Below are 22,463 nucleotides of genomic sequence, written 5' to 3' on the forward strand. Positions count from 1 at the left end.
ATGTCAGTAGATTTACTGGCATGTAAAAGAACTCCTGCGGGACAAAATTCCGGCACATCCGGCGACGCTGATATAACCTCTGCAGTTGCGAGCGTCGTTAAATAAAACATGTTTATACATTTTTATAAAATGCAGTATAGTATTTAGTTTTATTCAGCTTTCATTTCATCTCTAACTTATCAACCAATTGCTTTCTTAAATGTAAATACCAGTATTAGGCATTCACATTACTTTAAGTTTAATTTGATCAGTATGAGAAACATATATTATCACGAAAAAGCAGCCACCATCGCAAGCCTCCGCTGTGTCCGCGGCAGCGAAACACGAGCGCAGCGGGCTTCAGAGCTGCCTGAGATGACGTCACAGGGCATCGAGTTAACGAGCACTGTTCTACAGCCATGCTGATACGCCTACTCTTGTTTTGACTGACGAGGCTCTGTCGGTAGTACAGGGACATCATTTTATTTTTACTTCAATTTTTATTGTACCTGAGTTTTTGAATGTACTTCACTCCCACCCCTTCTACTAAGGAAGTTCCAACTCCACACAGAACCAAGACCGCAGATAGTAAGCAGTACTGAGTTACTGAGTATAGTACGTTCCAGAAATATGTTCGCGTTTTCCAGTGACATAAGAGCTTTCAATATTGAATCATATTTTCGCACAGGTATTGTCTGTTTGCCTACGTCGCATCCCGATTTCCCCCACCTGCTTCTGCTCGCCCCTCTGTAAAAGCTGGGCTGTCTTAGCTCTTTTCTGAAAACATTAATTTCTCTTAGGAATTGGACGTTTACGTAATATTATACAGCTGTTTAATTTAACTTAAATAAAAGGGCCTCGTTAAGTAATTAACTGTCACGTGATTTCCTCCCTTTCTACAATCCTGCGGCATAACCACTTGGACGGACAGTAGATAGCATGTCTGAGTAATTTTGTCTGTGCGGGTCGGGCAGAAGTGAAGATTCAATTTACAGTACGTAGAGTAGGTACAGAATTATTTCAACATGAGTTACTAGTACGAAGGACGAAACTGGCAATTGGAATTAGAGCAATAGTCTATAGTGCGATAATATGCACAAAAGAACTGAAGCCTGTATCGAAATGAACGGCCACCATTTTCAAAATTGTGTTTAAATATTCGTATTATGATTATTTTTCAATTTAACTTCTTTCTCTATATTGTACGATAATGTCCTGTAGATAGTATACACTGCATAATGAATACGTTCGCATGGATAACTCACTTCGTGAGTAAAAACATTTATTCTTAATACAGTACTGTACTTTGATTAAAGAAAAACCTAATAAAAATCATCAAACTCAAAATCGCGATATTTCCTAGTTTACGTAAATGGATGGACTACTTTTCTTCCATCCTATACCTAGTAGAGTGATTTGTGTTTTACGCCAGTATCATCGAACTCCAGTCTTGGAGGGGGGAGCAAGCGGTGTTTCCGGTTCTCTAAAGGTGTAGACAGGTTAATATTAAAAATGTTAGTACAAATACAATGATGTCCCTGTATAACTATGGGTACGTGCGAAGCCTGGTTGGTAGTTCGTAGCCTGACCTGTTACCTAGTCGGAAGGAATGCCCGAACGTTAAGCATTGGAGACGTGCAAGACAAGACCTGGTCAGTAGACTCCTACATAGCCTGTTAGCCCGTTGGTAGCTCGTAGAATGAATCACTTCATTCTTCCAGCTACCAAAATGTCTTTACTGCGCATGCGTCTCCACGTGCTAAACGCCTACTGCTCGTCATTTCGACGCGTAAAATGGATTGGGAAAGATTAATTTCAAATAATAATAATAATGATAATAATAATAATAATAATAATAATAATAATAATAATAATAATAATAATAATAATAACAACAACAGTGTTTATTGCCAGAAAAATACAATACAAAGAAATTGTAAATTTACAACATTCTAGCACTCGTCTAAAAGAGTGTGTTCTCGTGCTCATGGTAGGATTCGGTACATAATAAATGTAGACGCATAATTACAACATAATAACATCTAAAACTTAATCATTACTCATAACTAGACTTCGTGGAATTGCCACGAGAATCGCAAGGTTTACTGCGCATGCGGTATAGACTGTATGAGAAGGGGGCGTGCAACGGATCGAGTATGCCTCTAATGTAAACACTGAGCAGTATACTGCGGTTACAATAAAACCTGTATCTTGCATTCAAGAAATATAATGAATGATATTTGAAGTAGGAAATGTCTAAACATTTAAATAGACAATTATTTTATAGTGAGATATATTAACTCTTAAAATTTAATGTAAGATACTCACATCATCCTTGAATATGTGCATTGCAGGTAAGAGTTACGTACATTTTGAGCGACTGCAAAGTAATCTTCTCCGATGGTCACGTAAACAGTTTTTATTTTGGGAAAATGTACGTTCAACATCACACGATGTGATACGTACATATTTGAAGAACGGAAAGTCACTACTTTTTAGTACACCAACTTCAGACGTCTTGTCGTGACCTGATGGTGCATAATTTATAATACGAAGTTGTGAATAGGCAGAATTTTTAGCAATAATGTTTCTCAACTTACATTTCACTTTTTCTGAAATTAGTCAATTGTTATTTTGGTTAACGGTTTGTGATTCTTTATCCAGTTTATTAGGGGCTTCTGAGAGTTGTAGTTTAGACGATTCTAACAGGATGATGCTTTTGGATACGGTTTTAAAATTAGAATCAATGAACAGAATATCTTCCAATAGCTGTTCAGAAGCCAATGATTTTACAGCTGCAACAGCGGAGCTGTCTGTGCTATCCAGTGTATAAATTACCTCCATTATTTTGCCGTAATGTTCTGCATAATAATTAACTGCATGCAACCAGGTTCCCCAACGGGTTAAGACTGGCTGCGGGGGTAAGGGTATTCCAGGGGCAATTATTTGTAACAGCAACACTCTCATTGTAGTATGTTTGATTGAATTCTTGTCTGCACTGAACAAATGTTAAGCTTTGACTATTCGAACCACAGTAATGCAAAAACAAGTGCTTACATAGGTATACATTAGCTGTAGCTGCTCTATCTATTTGGACCGGTCACAATTCTTAACATGAACTGCTTATACTACGAGACCGGGCGGTCGCTCACGTCCTCTATACTACCGTACATCGGCAACCTGATTGCATGCTGCGTGTGGCAATTCAACGAAGTCTACTCATAACAAATTACTTACATACATTTTTTAATTTTGAACTGTTGGAGATAAATAAATTTGCGTATTTCTTTATTAATTTGTTATAAATTCTAGGGCAGATATTAGTACTTTGGTTGAAAGCAGTGCTCGTTAAACACTTGTGTTCCAACAAACGTATTGTTGTCATGCTTTTGGTTTTGTTTGTAAGTATATTATCTGAAATATAAATATGTGTGACATTAATATATAACATTTAATAATGCATTGATATAAATTTGATGTATTTTCAAGACTTTAAATTCTAGAAACAATTTTTTGGTAGGATAGTCAATGTTTACAAATTTTGAAATCAGGCTCAACCCGACCAGCAAAGCCCATATCTTATTGTGAAATTGTGAGATAGAATAGGAGTTGAAATGGATACCAATAGAGGTAAAGGTCAGAGACCTGCAAGAGAGCGATGCTTAGCGATATCTGAGATCGGTTTTACCGAATGATCTTCGTGTGTAATCGCTCGAGCTCGGGTTTGGCCTGCGCTCGCTCGAGATCGCCCGGGAGATCGCTCCCCAGTCAGAAAGAGCGCTCGCTTCAACCACTGTACGCGAAGCGGTAAGCTATAGTACTGCGTAGTACAGTACTGGTAAAACTCGAATGAATGCATTCGAATTATTTGATTATCAAAACCATTCCAAATAATAGAAATATTCACAATATCACTCGATTATTCATTGACTTTGCTTACCACCACAAAAAGCCATATGAAGTTATACAAAATACGTACTCGCATAACAGAATATGTTCCATTTTATGATAATGATAAGAGCTTCGAGTTCAGAATCATATGACGCAACAATAGAATGATAAGCTTCGAATGTTCTGTGTGGGTGTTGCGAACTGACTCTTCTAACAGCCCCAGTATCTGACCCTGATCTTCATTAAATTAAACACCTGACCTACATGGCGATAAGAAAAAAGAGCGCTGCTCTCAGGCTATAGGCCTACGTATAGAATGAAATTTTGTTGAACAATTCATTCATGCATTCGAATGATTTAATCCTACAATGGAATAATCATTATAGAAATCATTCGATTGTTCTCAACAATTATATATTTTAGTGGAAATTGAATTAATCACATATTTTTCTTTGTTTAGATTGAAGCAGCCTGAAATGATTTTCTGTATAAATATATTTCATTCCTACTCAGTTTAGCATTTAACTTCAAAAACAAACTGAGACACAAATTTAATCGTGAAATTACTGTAAATGCAAATGAAATGTTTGGTTATATTACTATAAAATGTATATAAAAAAATTACATTTAATACGTGATAACTAAAAATGTCTATTGAAGTATCAAATGCAAATAAAAAATTAGTAGCGATATTTGTTTCATCTCGGACGTAACATGAACTTTACTCATACTAACTTGGGAATATTTTTGTTTTTTACCTTAGTAAGTTATTTTACGACGCTTTATCAACAGCTTATGTTATTTAGCGTCTGAATGAGATGAAGATGATAATGCCGGTGAAATGAGTCCGGGAACCAACACTGAAAGTTACCCAGCACTTGTCCATATTGGGTTGAGGGGAAAACCCCGGAAAAAACGTCGAGTTAATTTGCCCCGACCGGGAATCGAACCCGGGCCACTTGGGTTCGCGGCTAGACGCGCTAACCGTCACTCCACAGGTATGGACACTTGGGAATATATGTGTCTTGCAAGAACAGGGGGCCCAGCTGCCTTTTTGAAAATCTTATATCAGAAGAACTGAACAAATTCTATGTATTTTTTATTTTATTGGGTTATTTTACGACGCTGTATCAACATCTAGGTTATTTAGCGTCTGAATAACCAGCCAGTCTCCGTCTTGTACACTCCGACTTTCTGCCCAAAGACCAACCAGGTTACGAGCGACCAACTCGGTAACGAACCAGGCTCCGTCTTGTACGTACCCTATTTCACCAAGTTCGGAGGAAATACCATCTTACAAGTCCTAAGGCTATAATATAGCAATCCCATCACTTGTCTAACTCTACGATTTGGTTGATAATAGCCCGGCAAACATTTTTATTACTCAAAAGAACAAAGATGAAGAATACCGTATTGATTCAACCTACTGACGATGAGAAAGCTAAGAATGGGTTTACTTCAGAATCTTTTATGTAATTTATCTTCTAAAACTTCGCCCGAACTTTATCACTTCTAGCTTATTTAGCGTCGATGAGATTGATGATAGCAAGATGTTATTTGGCGAGTTGAGGCCGAGAATTCGCCATAGATTACCTGACATTTGCCTTACGTGTGGGAAAAACCTCGGAAAAACCTTACCAGGTAATCAGCCCAAGCAGTAATCGAATCCACATTCCCAGCGCAACTCCGGATCAGCAGGCAAGCGCTTCAGCCGACTGGCAGCCTGACTATATTAACATTAGATAAGTTTTCATTGAAGTTGATCCGAATTGGACAAGGAAAGACTTGTCTGCCTGAGCAATTATGTTTTTAGCCTCGTACTAGGAACCAAATTCCATTATGAATTTTAACAGCTGTTCAAGAATTTAACAAGACTTTGTTTTATAATTCGAACATAGAGATTTTAAATAATTAAAAAGTTGATATAGTGGATTTTGAACATTGTCATATTACTTCAAACAAAAGATTATATGAAAAGTGACGGGGAACTCGTTGGATACAGTACCTATAATTGCAAAAAAATTATGTCCCGATTTGCTGATATTATGAGATTTAAACTATTTTTGGAATTGGTTCTAATTTATAAGAATTTTAAATGTGATTGAAAGTGAAGTAAATTTAATGAAATGTATGTATTGTACTATTAATCATTATTTTTTCCTTACATCTTTATTCAGTATTTACCATATACAAATATTTACAATGGAATTACTGTTTTTCATCCGAATCGGTTTGTTAGAGATCCGTTAGTACGGATCCATTATAAGAAAAATAAAGAAGTATATAAATCATGCAACGAAGTAAGTTTACCTCTCTACCAAACACTAGTATGAATATAAAAGTCTTATCCGCTGTTAAGCTAGTGACTTCAGAATATTGTGACGTACCAACTCATTGTCGTTGCTAAGGAAGTGACGTCATATGATAAAATTTGCAACATAAATATTCGTCACTGACACAGCACAGGATTTTTTAAGTGGAGGTAGAACCTTATAATAATAAGCAAAAGAATAATGATGTTAAAAATTCAATATAATCGTATGGTTCAATGCGAATGAGAAAATTTCCTAATATAATATAGGCTATCTTTAATCAAGAAACGTTCTTAGAAGAGAAAAGGAACCAAAAAGGATAGCTGCCCTTGAAAAATGGGTACCGAGCGGTAACAGCACATAAATTAATTGTAGATCAACAATATTCTATTTTAATTTTAATTTTTATTTTATTTTATTTTTACTTATTTTGGGGGGACAGCTATCCTCGACAGGAATAATTTATTTTTCATATATAGAACTGTACAGATGGTTATTTACAATTAACAAGGAATGTCTTAAAACATTAGTGACTATATCTTGAAGTTCCAAAAGACCGATATGGAAACGATTAAAGAAACTGATACAAAATCTTGCGATAGTGTCCCTTGCACCAAAGAGCAAGCCAATTACTTCCCAGCGACAAATGGGTATGTGGCAGGGTGCTGCATTGGAGTTAAATCGTTCGCTTGAACTCGGTCGAATGTCGCACGCTCGAGTGAGATAAAATCGTTTGTGATACGCCCGTAATAAATAGAAGCACAGTACAAAGTCATCTTATCTTGTATGGAAGGCGACATATAAGATACACATATGTTTTGCTCACATGCTAAAAATAAGGCTTTATTTTCTGCGTTTATGACAAACGTCTAATGGAACGTATCAAAACAGTAACATGAAGTTATAAATAAAATAGTATGAAAAACTTCGATATACATTTATTATTCCTAATTAATAATTATTCAATATTTGATTTACCACATATATAATATGATAGGTCCATAAATAGTATTCCGCCTATATACTGCGACAATGTAGAAATGTTTTACAAAATATTATTATATAGCAGTAGATTAATAACAATATTAGTACAGAGATAACGTCACAGAAAATATAATAAAACGAATAATCATGCTGCACAACTGTTACAGACGCAAAGATTGATACACTGATTATTAGAGATGATGATTATTATTATTACTGGAAAACTTGATACATTTCTTGCATTAGCGTGATTGTGTTCTCCGTATATAATAATTACATTTACATCCAATAACATCTATCAGATATGGAAAAAACAAAATAACTCCTGTGTGGGGGAGGGGGAAATATTTACCTAAAACATTTACATTACATTTTAAAGCAAGTTTTGTAGTTGTAATATGGAGAGGTTAGTTAAACACTGCAAACTTTTGAAATGATAAACATCTATGATGATACTACACAGTTCATCACTGTAACAAGAACAAATGTCTAACGCTCGGCTTATACCGTTCGAGGATTTATCGCTCGCGACAATTTTACCCATCATGCATGTGCGCTACCTATCGGATTATGCTATGAACTACTTGGCGCTCGAGCGAAAACGTCCTATGCAGACCTCTGATATGTGGTATTTCTCTTCCACATAAGTAAAATAATAATCGAAATATAATAAGAGATGTAAAAAAAAAATAAACTGCTGAAACTTATGAACTTGTGGCCTGCAGTTAGAATCGAGAGGTGCGTGTGGTTCTGACAGAAGTGGTCACTTGCCCCCAGTAAGCTTCAAAGCTTCAACATTGTTCAGCTAAGAATTCCAACAGAAAAACAAAGACAGATGTGCATCTTGCAGAATTCTCTAATTGCCCATTGGCTGCGTGGCAGCGAATCACAACTCCTGCAATATCGTTCAACCTTTGCCCGCGGGTCGATATATCGGATCCCGCCCGCAGTAAATTAGACAACTTTTGGCTCTATCGATTCCTTGTAATTCAATGACGTGCTCCAGTAACATATACAGCGCGACGCTTCCAACTAGGATTACAGTCAAGATATATACATTGCCGATTCCAACAAGTTCTACCAGCTCCACAAGTTAAAAAATGTACTTCCCCAACAAGTATTCCAGTCTCGAATAAATAATATTGTTAAGGTATACTGTACAACATTCTGAAGCAAGTTTCAAAGTGCCCATATACAAGAACTCCAGTGAAGATTCACGATGTATAGTGAGGATCACATAAGAGTATTCCTAAAAGACTAATTTGGCCGTCTCTTCAGTGTTGCCAACTAATACTAGATATCACACAATGCCATGTACTATACTAATAATAATTATAATAATAATAATAATAATAATAATAATAATAATAGTAATAATAATATAGTATTAACAATAACGATGTCTTGCTTATTTACCACGTCTCATCTTTATGTTGGGGATGTATTTTCTGAAAGGTTCAATAATTTGTGAAAGAGTATATTTTTCTTCTGGACCTCTGGCACATTATGTTAGTAGTTAGTAGATTAGTGTATGATCTAATATTAAAATGTATTTTGTCTGACAACATGAAATTGATTTGATTTACGAATCACGAGACCTAACCTAAAAATGTATTTTGTTGATCACGTGAAATGATTAGTACCAATTCCGAAAACGAATACCACTTTGAAATGTATGCATAACAATATTTACTCCATTATTTTAATAAAAGTCTAAACACGAAAGAAATTAATTAAAATGTGAAATCGTATAGCCTATGTATCGTTACTCAAGGGCGTGTATCACACGAAATATGTTATATTTATTTACACTTAGCCTACCTGACTTAATCTTGAAATTGTAACCACAACACAAAGCAACACATACAATAACTATTATGTATTAATATTAATATTGCTATTAATTAATTATTAGTATGTTCAAATTTCACTAGCTTCCAGTAATGGGCTCGGAAATCTACAATTTGAATTTTCAGAATTTAAACTACTGACAACTTGTGTCACTGCTACCAACATAACAGTAATAAAATCACTACCAGTTATAGTATTTCTCAGTACCGAAATTCGAAACAAAGTGGCAAAAGAAAATTCAACCTGCCAACTAGAAAATCACCATAATCCACTAGCTTATGTAGTAATGGGGGAAAAATGGTTAGGTTTCACCCTTAGGGTATTAAATAAGCTGACCCGGACCATATATCGTCCAAAAGCAAAACATTTGTGAAGTGCATCGAAATAAAAGGCAAAAGTGGATTCAGAGGATCCCTGTAATAATCTTGCGTTAAACACTTATATTCTCGGTTCGATGTTATTGTGATTTAAATTTTTCCGAATTTGTTATTTATAAGAATAGGGAATATGATTTGAGAGTTGGTAAGCAAGTGGCGGCAGAAAATAGTGTGACGTAACTCATTTTCGAAATACTGTCTTCTAATCATTTGACACTCGCGCATAAATTTTTCAAGTTAAAATGTGTAGGGGAAATGAAATTAAAACAGGGAAGGAAAATATGTATGAAAAAAAATGAAAACGTGAAAGAAAATTAAAGAAAGGAAAGAAGAAACAGTACAATGAATGGAAAGGAAAGAAATAATGACAGAAATAAGATAAAGTGAAAGCAAGGACACAGATTCCGGAGATGAAGTTCCTTATGACAGTGGAAGGATTTGTCATAATAGGCCAAATAAAAAATGTAAACATCATACGAATACCAAATTAGTACAATCCTAGGAGAATAAAAGAAGAAGAGAGGTGTGAAGACACCGAAAAAGATGGATTCCCGACAAGAAATTTTCGGGACAGCCCGAATGAACTAATAAATGTATCTGTTTCACATTGTGTAGTAAAGTAAGCACTGATGTTCCCATTGCGTACACGCCAAACAGGCGCCTGGTTTCAAAACGTGCTGCACGATCCACCCGTTGTTCGGCGTTGAACTAAATCCTAGCAAACCTGTGTGTGGGATGATTAGAGTGACGAAAGTGTAATTTGGCAGTGTGGGATGTTCGACGAGGACATGTTGGAGTTAGGGCCTGAGGTTAACCCGTGCATACAGAAACGTTACCCACGGAAATAATACTTGCCCCATTAGACACTTGAGAAAAATTGCAAGATAGAGTATTAGTTCCTATATTATTTATGCATGTTTTTATGTGATCTATTACGCCCTGGTCTTCGAAGACAGCATTTACTATTCACTCTGTATAACCGTGAATTTAGTTATTTATTCTTTTCTCTTTTTCGGAACATACTAATTTTATTGACGTCACATTGTATGACAACATTATAGCTAGGCAACGCATTTTCGTTCCCGAACAAATTAGGAACCCTAAATGCTTATGTCAGGACGCAACGGAAGATAAAACCTAGTTCGGTACTTAATAATAATAATAATAATAATAATAATAATAATAATAATAATAATAATAATAATAATAATAATAAAGCAAGACAACTGTAAGTGGGATTGCTACTAAATTGAAATGGTCTGCCCAGCTACTTTTTAACCACATAAACGCACTAACACTGCGAAAGTAGCGCTCTACAAAATATTAGTGCTGCATATGACAGGAAATATAATTAGAACGATGATAATACTGAACTAGTATATATAATATATATTATATAACATAAAATAGTAAACATGATCCACATTAATTGTATATACTGTACTCTATAAATACAGTACAGTAGAGCATCGATTATCCGAATACCGATGAACCGAAACATCGGTTAACCGAAAGCGTTCCAGTCAGCAAATTTTACTTTAATGGCCGTTTTGAACTTGTCAAACTAGGCTAGTCAGTTCTCTGTGTTATTTGTAAGACGCGTGATACAAAATATATACGTACGTACAGTTTTGTGTTTAATATCAGTGTTTCTTTGTTTCATACTGCTCCTATGACACCAGTACAATTTGTTTTCGTAAATGATCGGTTATCCGAAAATCAGTTATCCGAACACCCCTGTCCCCAATTGTTTCGGATAATCTATGCTCTACTGTTTATATAATTAATTCATTTAACAAAATGAGCTCCGTTACGATAAACAAAAATATATATTATGATATTATGAAATTCATATCTTTTACCATAACTGTCAGTAACAATTTGTTTAAGCTAAGAAAATGTTCTTCCTGCTCACAAGACGTTACAGTTACACAACTATAATAACAAAAAAAAAAAAAAAAAAAAACAATATACACTACCGGTCAAAAGTTTTCGATCAGCTATGAAAACAACTATAGGCCTATAATTTATTTCAATGTACAAACACATCGGAAAAACTAAATAGACCATTAAAATAAATATTTTCTCTCTCTAGCATTATGATATGATAGAATATTTAAAACGAAATTAGTTTTAATCACAAATCCATAATTGTGATAAGTGATCGAAAACTTTTGACCGGTAGTGTACAAATTAACAACATTTACATTTTACACAATATAGGCTATACAAAATACAGATTAAAATGAAATACAGTGTAACATGGACTGATAAATTAAAATAATATTAACAAAGAAGTTTGAATGAAAATTCAGTTTACTCAGTATTGGAGTCAGATCACAATGTAGTCGTAACTTGGTGTTTTACTTAAACAATTTGACGATGGAGCGCCTGTACTGTATTATGATTTATAATCTATGCGTCCCTTTTTTACTTATGCATCTACGTGACTTAATAGATGTATCAGAAGAAACTACTTTATCCGCTGTACGTTTGGGAACACAGATGAGCTGCCTGATTATTACTTCAAACCTTGGCGGCTAGTTTAAAATCTGTCAGTAATATGGAAATGCGATCTGTTGTACTATTTATAAAAGTAGAAGATGCCAAACTGGCCGAAATCTACAAGCGAATGTCACAATGTACGGTAGACGACATAATGTCGCTACGACAAGTGTATGACAGTAGATGTATTCAAATATGGAGAGGCAAGCGTAGTAGATGTCAAATGACCGGACCGTAGTGTGAGTATTGTGACAGAGGAGTTAATGCAACTGAAGCTGTCATTACGTGAAGACCGTCGCATCACAATTTGTGGAATAAACACCAATATGGAGATCAATAATGGTTCAGGCAAGCAAATCCATGATCAGCTTAGCATTTTTAATGCTACATGACAATGCCAGGCTTCATATTGCTGCTGCCACACTTCGGAAAAATTGATTTCTGTATGAAGGTCCTTTCACATACACCTTATTCATCAAATCTAGCACTCATCGTTTATCTCTTTTGGCCATTAAAAGATGCACTTTCTGAGCATAATTTCTAGTCCGTTGAGAATGTTCAACGTGCAACCCACAACTGAAAGAAGTCAATCCCAAATTTTTTACAAGAGACATAAATGTATTGGTGTCAGAATGGGAGAAATGTTGCGTTTTCTACAGACCCGGAGATGTGTTTGGTCGTGGAATCGATTCCAGTTTGGGTTGATTTTTCCGAGGTTATTCCCAACTTTAAGTAGAATGTCAGATAATTCATGGCGAATTCTATGCTTTCTCTTCAATGCCATCTCCCTATCAGTAATTTCATCAACGCTAAAAACAAACCTAGCAGTTATAGGTCGCGCAAGGAACGATTACCGAAAAAAGTGGTGGCGTTACTGTCTGTTTTGATATGTGTATGTAGGCACGCCGATGGAGCGAGAGGTGCGGGCCGATGGAAGTACTGGCTCTTTCAAGAAGATGAACAGATGAGGACATCGCCTGTGGAAATGAAGAGCGTAGCAAGAGAAAAATTCCAAGCGAATTAAACGCGCAACATTATGTTTACGAATAAAATAATAATACTTTGCGAGGAGAACGCTCCGGCACTACGTAATAAAATAAACGCATTTGGAACAAGATGCGTATTCACATGCAGTGGAACTGAAACTAAAACCGTAATGTAACTATCACAGTGCAAGACTGATTCTATCGATGTTGTTTCTCTTTCGACTCTATAGTGAGGGTCACATAAGAACAGTTCCCAAACAGCAAATATTGGCGTCATGTCAGTGTTGCCAACTGTTACCAGATATCACACGATCCTTCGTACTAAATGACTTATTTACTTACCGTACTTTATGTTGGAAGGTTATTCTAAATAATTCAATAATTTGTGACATGTTTTCGGAGGCAAACTATAAGAGAAAGGGATCAACATATCAAGTATTTTGTTTGACTAAACAATTGACTTATGAAACCTAACCTAAATATGTATTTTGACCACATAAAATTATTAGTACTAACTCCGAAAACTTACCTGACTATAGTCTTGAATTATAACCACAACGCAACACATAAAATAACTATTATGTAAGCTTATTAATATTAATACTGATATTAATTTATTATTAGTATGTTCAAATTTCACTAGCTTCCAGTAACCGGCTCAAAAAATCTAGTACAATTTCAATTTCATGGAACTTCAGTACCGACAAATATTGTCGATATTTGTCTCAGCTGCCATCATACTAGTTACAAAATCACTACCATTTGTAGTATTTGTCAGTATCGAAATTCGAAACAAAGTTGGCAAAAGAAAATTCAACCTGCAAACTAGAAAATCACCACAATCCACTAGCATAATATGTAGTAATGAGGGAAAAATGGTTAGGTTTCACCCTTAGGGTATGAAGTAAGCTGACCCGGACTATACTCTTGAATATCATTCAAGTTATTTCGTGACCTTTCCTGTCGCCCACTCTTCCTTATCGAAGTGATTCGTTCGCACTCCTTCATCGGTAATCCCTGCTTGCGAGACGTATAATAAAGCGTCGTTAAATAGCCAACTAAAATAAACATTATTCTTTTTTACTTGGTTATTTAACGATGCGGTCGATGGGATTGTTGATAGTGAGATGGTATTTTGGTGAGATGAGGCCATAGATTAACTGAAATTCGCCTTACGGTTGGGGAAAACCTCGGGAAAAACCCAACCAGGTAATCAGTCTAAGCGGGAATGGAACCCACGCACGAGCGCAACTACGGATCGGTATGCAAGCGCCTTAGCCGACCGATCTACGCCGGTGGCTAATAAAAATTATTAGTGAGGAGGAGGAAGAGGAGGAGGAGGGGAGGGGGGGAGGAGGAGGACGAAGACGGCGACGATGATGATGACGATCTAGCAGTGTAAAATGAAGCGTTTGGAAAATATCGACATCACGAACCATACAAACCTTGCGAGATATCGAACATAGTCCAATTGGTGAAATTACGTTTTACGCCCTGCAGCTACAGTTCTACAGTCACAGATTTTGCACCGATAATGGAACCACTGAACTGGCAAACTAAAGGTTTAGCAAGCTACTGGAGCGCCGTCACACGATCAAGCTTCAGTCAAAACTTTGTCGATGTTCAACCATTTCATTTCCTAACTTCAAAGCAAAAGAAATGTAAAATATCCATTCTGGCGCCGACTTTTGTTTTCGAGGTTTCTATGGTAACTTTAGTCGTATTACTGACAGCAAACTCATTTCTTTTGCTTTTATTAACCAAAGAAACATGAAGGATTGTGCAGTCATATTGCCGGAAAATTCGGTTCTAATTCAGTTCTTTATTCATAGGCCGGTTTTAATATTTCTCTGCATGCGCAAACCTGAGAAAAAAAGGAAAACCAACCGCATTACAGACCAAATCGGCCCAGAGAGTGGCTGGAGGTTAAGGTTCCAACCGTTACAAAAAATGGGCATTAAGGGCAGTAGGGATGTCTGCCTATTTGTCCGGCACCTTAATCCTCAAGAAAATGTATCTGGTACTCATTTATTAGAGGTTGAGTGAACTCCAGACCGGAAGAATTAGATCAATGGAGAAAATTCACGGCACCATCGGGAATCGAGCCTGTGACCTTCCGACTTGCAGCGTTATGCTTTAATTGCGACGCTACCGCGCGTCCCCTAACTTAAAGAGAGATGTGTACTAAAATAAACAGACACATTATTACAACTTCTTTATCATTTAATTAACTATTCTGTCTCAGCTATGAAATTTAGCTCTGCGGTGGCTGAATGGTCAGACCTTCAGACTGTCACATAGGCGGCCCGGGTTCAATTTCCGGTCAGGTCTGGGATTTTTTTCATTAAAAAATCCAATTCTCCCCTTTTTCCCCAAATTAGGCATTTACATCATTCTGTCACCATTTCTCCATTTCATTATCATTCCATAGCGTTCCCCGAACACCGGCCCGCGAAGCATGGAGGGAATTGGCCTAGGGACGAGAGGGGTTGCCTGCTCGAAATCTGGACCAGAGATCCTTAGTGTGATCGGCCGGTGTGGGTTTGGGAATGCGTCACCAGAGGGCTAGCGCAATAGATCTGAACAAGGTCGCAGTGCTGGGCCATAGTGCCCCCCTCCGTTAAATTCAATTCAATTCAAACTGTGAAATTGATGCTAGCGAGAGTGTACTTTGGCGGCGTGTCACATGAGTCGGTATGGGATCACCTCACATTCGCTTTACAGTTATGAAAAAAATCTCTATAACAACTATGCCAAGCGGAATTATTCGATTCCACATCCAAGCGTAAATTCTGTACACGAGTCCAGCTCGCTAACTCCGAGACTAAGCCAGTGGCCATTATAAAAATAAAATGTGGCCCTTATAAAAATAATATTAACACGATCTTCTCAGATGATATCAAAACATGTAATTGTAATTATGTTAAGAACTAGAAATCTATTTCGGTTGATAACTGCTACACCTTCTGTATACAGCAATATGGAGCGGATTGGCATTTTCTGTCACTTGGCAACTTATAATTGTTTTATACTGCTATTGGACTGCTGTTGGCAACAAGTATTAATCGATCCCGTTGTTTCATCTTTCACAATATCACTCGAAGCAGTGCCGACAACCCTGCGACCGCCTACTATATAAATTATATCCTTTCCTCTAGTTTTCAACTTGATGAATGGATGACGTATTTCCGTGTCCCATCATGCATTTCGTGACAGTGTTACGAGGAGTGGACTTTTTTATCTTCCTGCCATGATAGATCTATTCCTTATCTCTATAAACACACCAACTTCTTTCTGGTTTGGAAGAGCTTGCTTGCTCGCGGAGTCCGACTATTATACCACTATAATGTCTTACTGTGCTAACACTGCAAGGGCGGACTATGACATGAGAGTATTATCTTACTGTTAAAAGAGTTACAATTATTCAAATTCCCTACTGTGATTGCGAGAGGTCAGTGTAGAATGTTCGTCGTCAGAGACATCTGACATCACAGAAGGGAACTCGGTGAGTAATTAAAGGACAATTCACAAGTTGTGCTTACTTTTTTGTCATTACTGGTTCTTCTACACCTGCCGTGGCGAAAATTTGACCATGCGCCAAGCCACTGTGTAACCTGCAACTTGCATAGCACATATGGAGGGAGGCGGATACCCGAAGGGGAAGTGAAGCAACAGTCTGACTTATTAACGAATTTCATTTTCTTTACGTTAAGCACTTAAGTATAATTTTACAAACTAATCTTTAGTACGTGTAACAAAGAAAGAAATGAATAAGAAAACTTAGGACACATTATCACAACCTAAAATTAACTGTCTTCAGAATGTCTCTGCGACAAAGTTTCAAAATAAGAAATTATATCACTTACTGCCAGTTGTAGTTGATCACGAAGATGTTTGTCTGTTGGTCGTGATCTAAATTTGGTTTTTACTATTTTCATTGTTGAAAACAATTTTTGACAAACGTAAGTTGTAGGAAACATGGCTTCAACAGAGCAAGCGAAAGAACGAAGCTTCGGATATTTATTTTTTGGCAAGGATTTGAAAAGTTCAACATTTGTCAAGTCCTTACATCTAGCTTTCATTTAACATCAAATTGTAAATCTGTGAGTTTGAATTGAAGATCTAACCGCATTATTCGTACATCTGCTGAAAAAGGATAAACGTACAGAGATGATGATGATGATGATAATAATAATAACAATAATAATAATAATATTTATCCTTTTAATGTTTCATGAGTAACATATAGTATAATGCCGTTTTATGTTATACAACCGTTTTCCTCGTAATACTTGTGAACAAATCATACATTTAATATTCTCATCATATTGGCAGCAAAAAAATGCGTCCTGCCATCCTACTTGAAACTTTCGTTTTTGTAGCAGTACATGGTTTCGATAGACATTGCGACGATACGCTACTCGTGGATCAGAGACAAATACAAATGGAACGGAGTTTCACTCCAATGAGTGAGAGGGTGGGGGTTGGAGGAGGTAGGAAGCAAGAGAAATGCATAGCTCTCATTTCGAACCACAATGTGCTGGCGAGTCACATTTTCGCCACGACTGTTCTATACCAACCCTGTCCACGTGGCGCTCATTGAAGGCGAGCACTCAGCTGAAGGAGGAGAGTCGAAGAAATAACTCGCGAGCGCAGAGTAGGGGTGGTATCGTTACAGTGGAGGAGGAGTGGAGTGCTCTAGTTAACTGTTTCAGAATTCTTCAACATTATGTTGTCTCTTCAGTTGTGATTATCTGTAGTGCATAATGGACGTAGGAAAACGAAAGAAACGTGAAAGCCAGACTGCGACCTAGGGTCACAGATTCGAGAGACTGAAGCTGGAACGCACGGATTATACATGACCTGTGGGGCAGGATGGCATTGTGAGAGTACAGTTGGTTTCGTAATAAATTAAATTACCGCCTTTTTAATTCTGCTTGGCGTAGGTCCTTGCAATCACCACACGTAGGCCTACTTGAGATCCTATGAGTAGTTTATTTCTTTTAATTTATTTGATTATTTATACAGGCATATTTGTGTTAGTGTTAATTTCGCTGTTTCATAATTCACACTACTGAGAAACATGTCGGAAAACACGAGCACCAACCATTCCCTTCAGAACGAACTTATAGAGAAGTTCGGAAAGGAATATTTTCTCAATAAAGGAAAAAAAAAAAAAAAAAAGACTGAATTTTGCAAATTGTTAAAAAAGTAAAAGGACAGATAGAGCTCGATTCTTTCAAAAGCAGTGTAATAGTAAAAGCTATATGGAAAATATTTAATTATACGGTCAAAACTGGCCTTCAATATAAAATCAGACCTAAAACTTGAAAAATAATTTCATCGAGATTTGTGTATAATGTTGGTACATGCCAACAACCCTTTCAACAATATTTCAAAGAGTTTCTTGAAAAAAGTTTTCTTTTGATACGTTGCGAGTATACCTTGTAATTCGGTGCATCGAATTGTGAAGAAATGTATTTTATATAAGTATTGAATATTTTTTTATTTTTTGCTCACATACAAATGATTATTTTATACTGTTATAACTTGAACAGCATTATATAATATAAATTGAAACATGTAATGTTAGGCATTTAATTTTTGTGATAGAAATGCACTGTATATATTATATTTGTAAATGAGAATATTTATTTTGTGTCCAACTGCGACTGAATGTTTACATGTTGAGGCAAGGAGTAACTGCACTCTCAATCTCCCATTCCTCTCGATCTACACAACACAGTAGTCAGTGCGTTCCTAACTTAAGGCGTTTTGGTACCCTGCGACGCAGTCTGGTGATCACCAACCATGTTCTTTTAATATGTTATGGGAAAGCTGATTTTTTGTAGCAGCTGCAGAATATTTTCAGTACCTTATATATCATAAAATTATAAAACGAAGACGAAAACGTAATATAATGCGCCACTACGACACCATACATAAAGCTGTGCATGATGATTTTGTTGGCTAAGATCGCAAGAGAAAAGTTGGCGAGTTAAAACTATCTCTATACCTTGATGTGAGTTATAAATGTATCGTCACATATTGAGTGGTTTTAAGCATTTAAAATATTGGTACATTTTAGTTTTATTTATAAAATGTTACAAAATTAGAAGCACACAATTTATTTTAATTAGTAATTCTATATTATAATATTTTAAAAGTATTGCAATATTTATTAATTTCTGTGCAATACGTTTCTATAGTTCATAAAAATTATCTATATCAGAAATGCAATAGTTAGAAGCAGATAACACTAAAAAATACTACTAATAATAATGAAACTACTACTACCACTACCACTACTATACCTTATTTTATTTCAAGGAATGCAGTACGGTGGCTCCTTTGAACACCCGCTTACAGATTTATGACTTCCTACACAAACAACTCTGATAATTTCATCCTGTTCCCTCATCCCAACATTGCACAGTTGCCACAATCCTGGTAACCATCGAAGTCAGACTGATGGGATTCTTGGAATTCGGAAAAGATGCGACAACTCTGCCTCCACGTGGATTTGAGAGGAGCCTGTCAATTCTTCTGAACGAAGGTTGTGATTGGTTAATAAGAAGAGAAGACAAGATTTCCGTCACAGTAAGGAAGACATTTATTTATGACAACCAATTAGTAGGGGGCAGTAGAAGGTCTGTCGGCAAAGTCCTTGCTATGAAACTGCACTCCATGAAATAAAATAAAGTATACCACTAATAACAACAACAATAATAATAATAATAATAATAATAATAATAATAACGAAACAGTATCGCATAAACGTAAAATTCATTGCAAAAAATATTTTTCCATCTGGAGTCACAATAAAGTTCATGAAATTACATTCAAAATTGCACAGATAGAAAAATTTATTTCTTTTCATTTATTTCAATAGGGCCTATATAGGACTCGGACCAATTCATTAATTCATTTAGTGTTCTGCCCAAGGGCAGATCTTTCACTGCAAACCCAGCTTTCTCCAACCTTTCCTATTTTCTGCCTTCCTCTTTGTCTCCTCATATTATGTATATATATATATATATATATATATATATATATATATATATATGTATATATACATATATATATATCTTAATGTCGTCTATTATGTGATATTTTCTTCTGCCTCGTATTCTTTTCCCTTTCACTATTCCTTCCAGTGCATCCTTTAGTAGGCAGTTTCTTCTCAACCAGTGACCCAACCAATTCCTCTCGCTCTTCCTAATCAGATTCAACATCATTCTTTATTCACTTACTCTTTTCAGCACAGCTTAATTTCTTATTCTGTCTGTCCACTTCACACGTTCCAGTCTTCTCCAAATCCACATTTCAAATGATTCTATTTCCTTCTTTTCACTTCGTCGTAATGTCCATGTTTCTGCCTCATACAATGCTACACTCCATACAAAGCACTTCACTAGTCTCTTCCTTAGTTCTTTTTCCAGAGGTCCGCAGAAGATGTTATACACATATACCAATGTTGGGGAACAAAGTTATAAACACACACACACACATACATATATATAGGGTGTTTAAAAAATATGGGGCATAATTTCATTTATATATTTCCCACATGTAGACAATCAAAATAGTTCATTGCAACATGTGTCCGGAAATGCTTTATTTCCGAGTTATGGCCTTCACAACATTGAAATTCTCCGGAACGTTTTTCTTTCCGCAGGTCTTTGCCGTCAAAGGAGACATTAAGAGGGCACTCTGACAGTTCATTCCGAGGCGAAGGTTACATTCAGTGTTGTGTAGGCGTTAGACTGTGCGACATGTATTCAAATCAAGAGCTGGCAGAGATACACTTCATGTACGGTAAGGCGGACGGCAATGCAGCGCTGGCTCGTCGTTTGTACCAGGAGAGGTACCCACAGCGACAATGTCCAGATCGGAAGACATTTGTACGTCTCCATTACCGTCTGTGCTAGTATGGAAAATTTAACTCTCCTGGTTTGGGAAGGGGACGACCAAGATCTACAACTCCAGAAGTACCGGATAGGATTCTGGAGGCTGTGAACATGACTCCTCCTATCAGCACACGGAGGGTAGCGTTGCAAGTCAATGTTCCTCATACGACTGTCTGGAGACTGTTGAAAGAGTATCAATTGTATCCTTATCATTTGCAACGTGTACAGCCCTGTCACCAGCAGATTACCCTGCACGAGTTAGGTTCTGTCAGTGGTTCTTGCAGCAGTGTGGTGTAAATCCGAACTTTCCTGCCTTAGTATTATTTACAGATGAAGCACAGTTCACACGAGATGGCGTTACAAATTTCCACTATCAGCATGTATGGGCGTATGAAAACCCACGTGCAACTGTTCCATCTCATCACCAGGTGCGGTTCTCCCTCAACATGTGGGCCGGTATCATTGGTGATCGATTAGTTGGACCCCATGTACTTGTAAACAGACTTACGGGGCAGGCGTACACAAACTTCCTGGAAAACACCATACCTCATGTTTTAGAAGACACTCCACTGATCAATCGTCAACACATTCACTTCTTGCATGATGGTGCTTCTGCACACTTCAGTCGTACGGCTCGCCGGTATTTGGATCGAAGGTTTCCTGATCGATGGATAGATAGAGGTGGCCCAATTGCTTGGCCTCCACGCTCACCTGATCTGAACCCTCTCGATTTCTACTTGTGGGGCCATTTAAAATCATTGGTTTATTCGTCTCCGGTGCCTGATTTGGAATCCCTTCGGAATCGAATTGTGGCATGTTCTGAGGACATATGCAAAACTCCTGGAATTTGGGATCGTGTTCGCAGGTCAGTGAGACATCGATGTGAGGTCTGTATTTAAGCAGGAGGTGGACATTTTGAACATCTTCTGTAATGACAACGACCTGCGGAAAGAAAAACGTTCCTGTGAATTTCAATGTTGTGAAGGCCATAACTCGGAAATGAAGCATTTCCGGACACATGTTGTAATTAACTATTTTGATTGTCTACATGTGGGAAATACATACCTGAAATTATGCACCGTATTTTTTAAACACCCTCTATATACACGTAGGTACAAAGTACTAAATAATGTCATTAATTAAACTTTTCGTTCTGAGAAAGAATTTTAAAAGAATTTTAAAATGTTACATTTATTCAGATCAAATGTCTGTACATTTAAAGGATAAAACTGAAATTCTTTCAATGATTTGTTATCATAATACACTGTTCTCTTAAATTTACTGAGCATATTTGGAATTAAATCAATGGCTTTTCCAAAACACGCAATTAAATATTTCATATAAAACAATATTTATCTCGAAATGAAAGCAAAAACTAATTTTCAATAAGTTTCTTTTGTTTGAAATATATCAAAGAGTAACCCTCTGACATTAATAACATTACTTACGTTTCACCATGTATATAATATGTTACCTACTTTCCTAAAATACATGTTGGGTTATTATAAAGTAACTGACCTAGTTCATATTAATATAATTTCTAAAGAAATTGAGCAATAAAAATGTACTAAGCTGCTATGTCGTGTGTGAAGAACAGGATTTAGTTATTCTGTTCTAAATCAATGCTATGATGCAACAATTAAGCTTTGAAAAAATAAACAGAAGTTT

Source organism: Periplaneta americana, chromosome 3 (genome assembly GCF_040183065.1).
Source record: "Periplaneta americana isolate PAMFEO1 chromosome 3, P.americana_PAMFEO1_priV1, whole genome shotgun sequence".
Lineage (NCBI taxonomy): Eukaryota > Metazoa > Arthropoda > Insecta > Blattodea > Blattidae > Periplaneta > Periplaneta americana.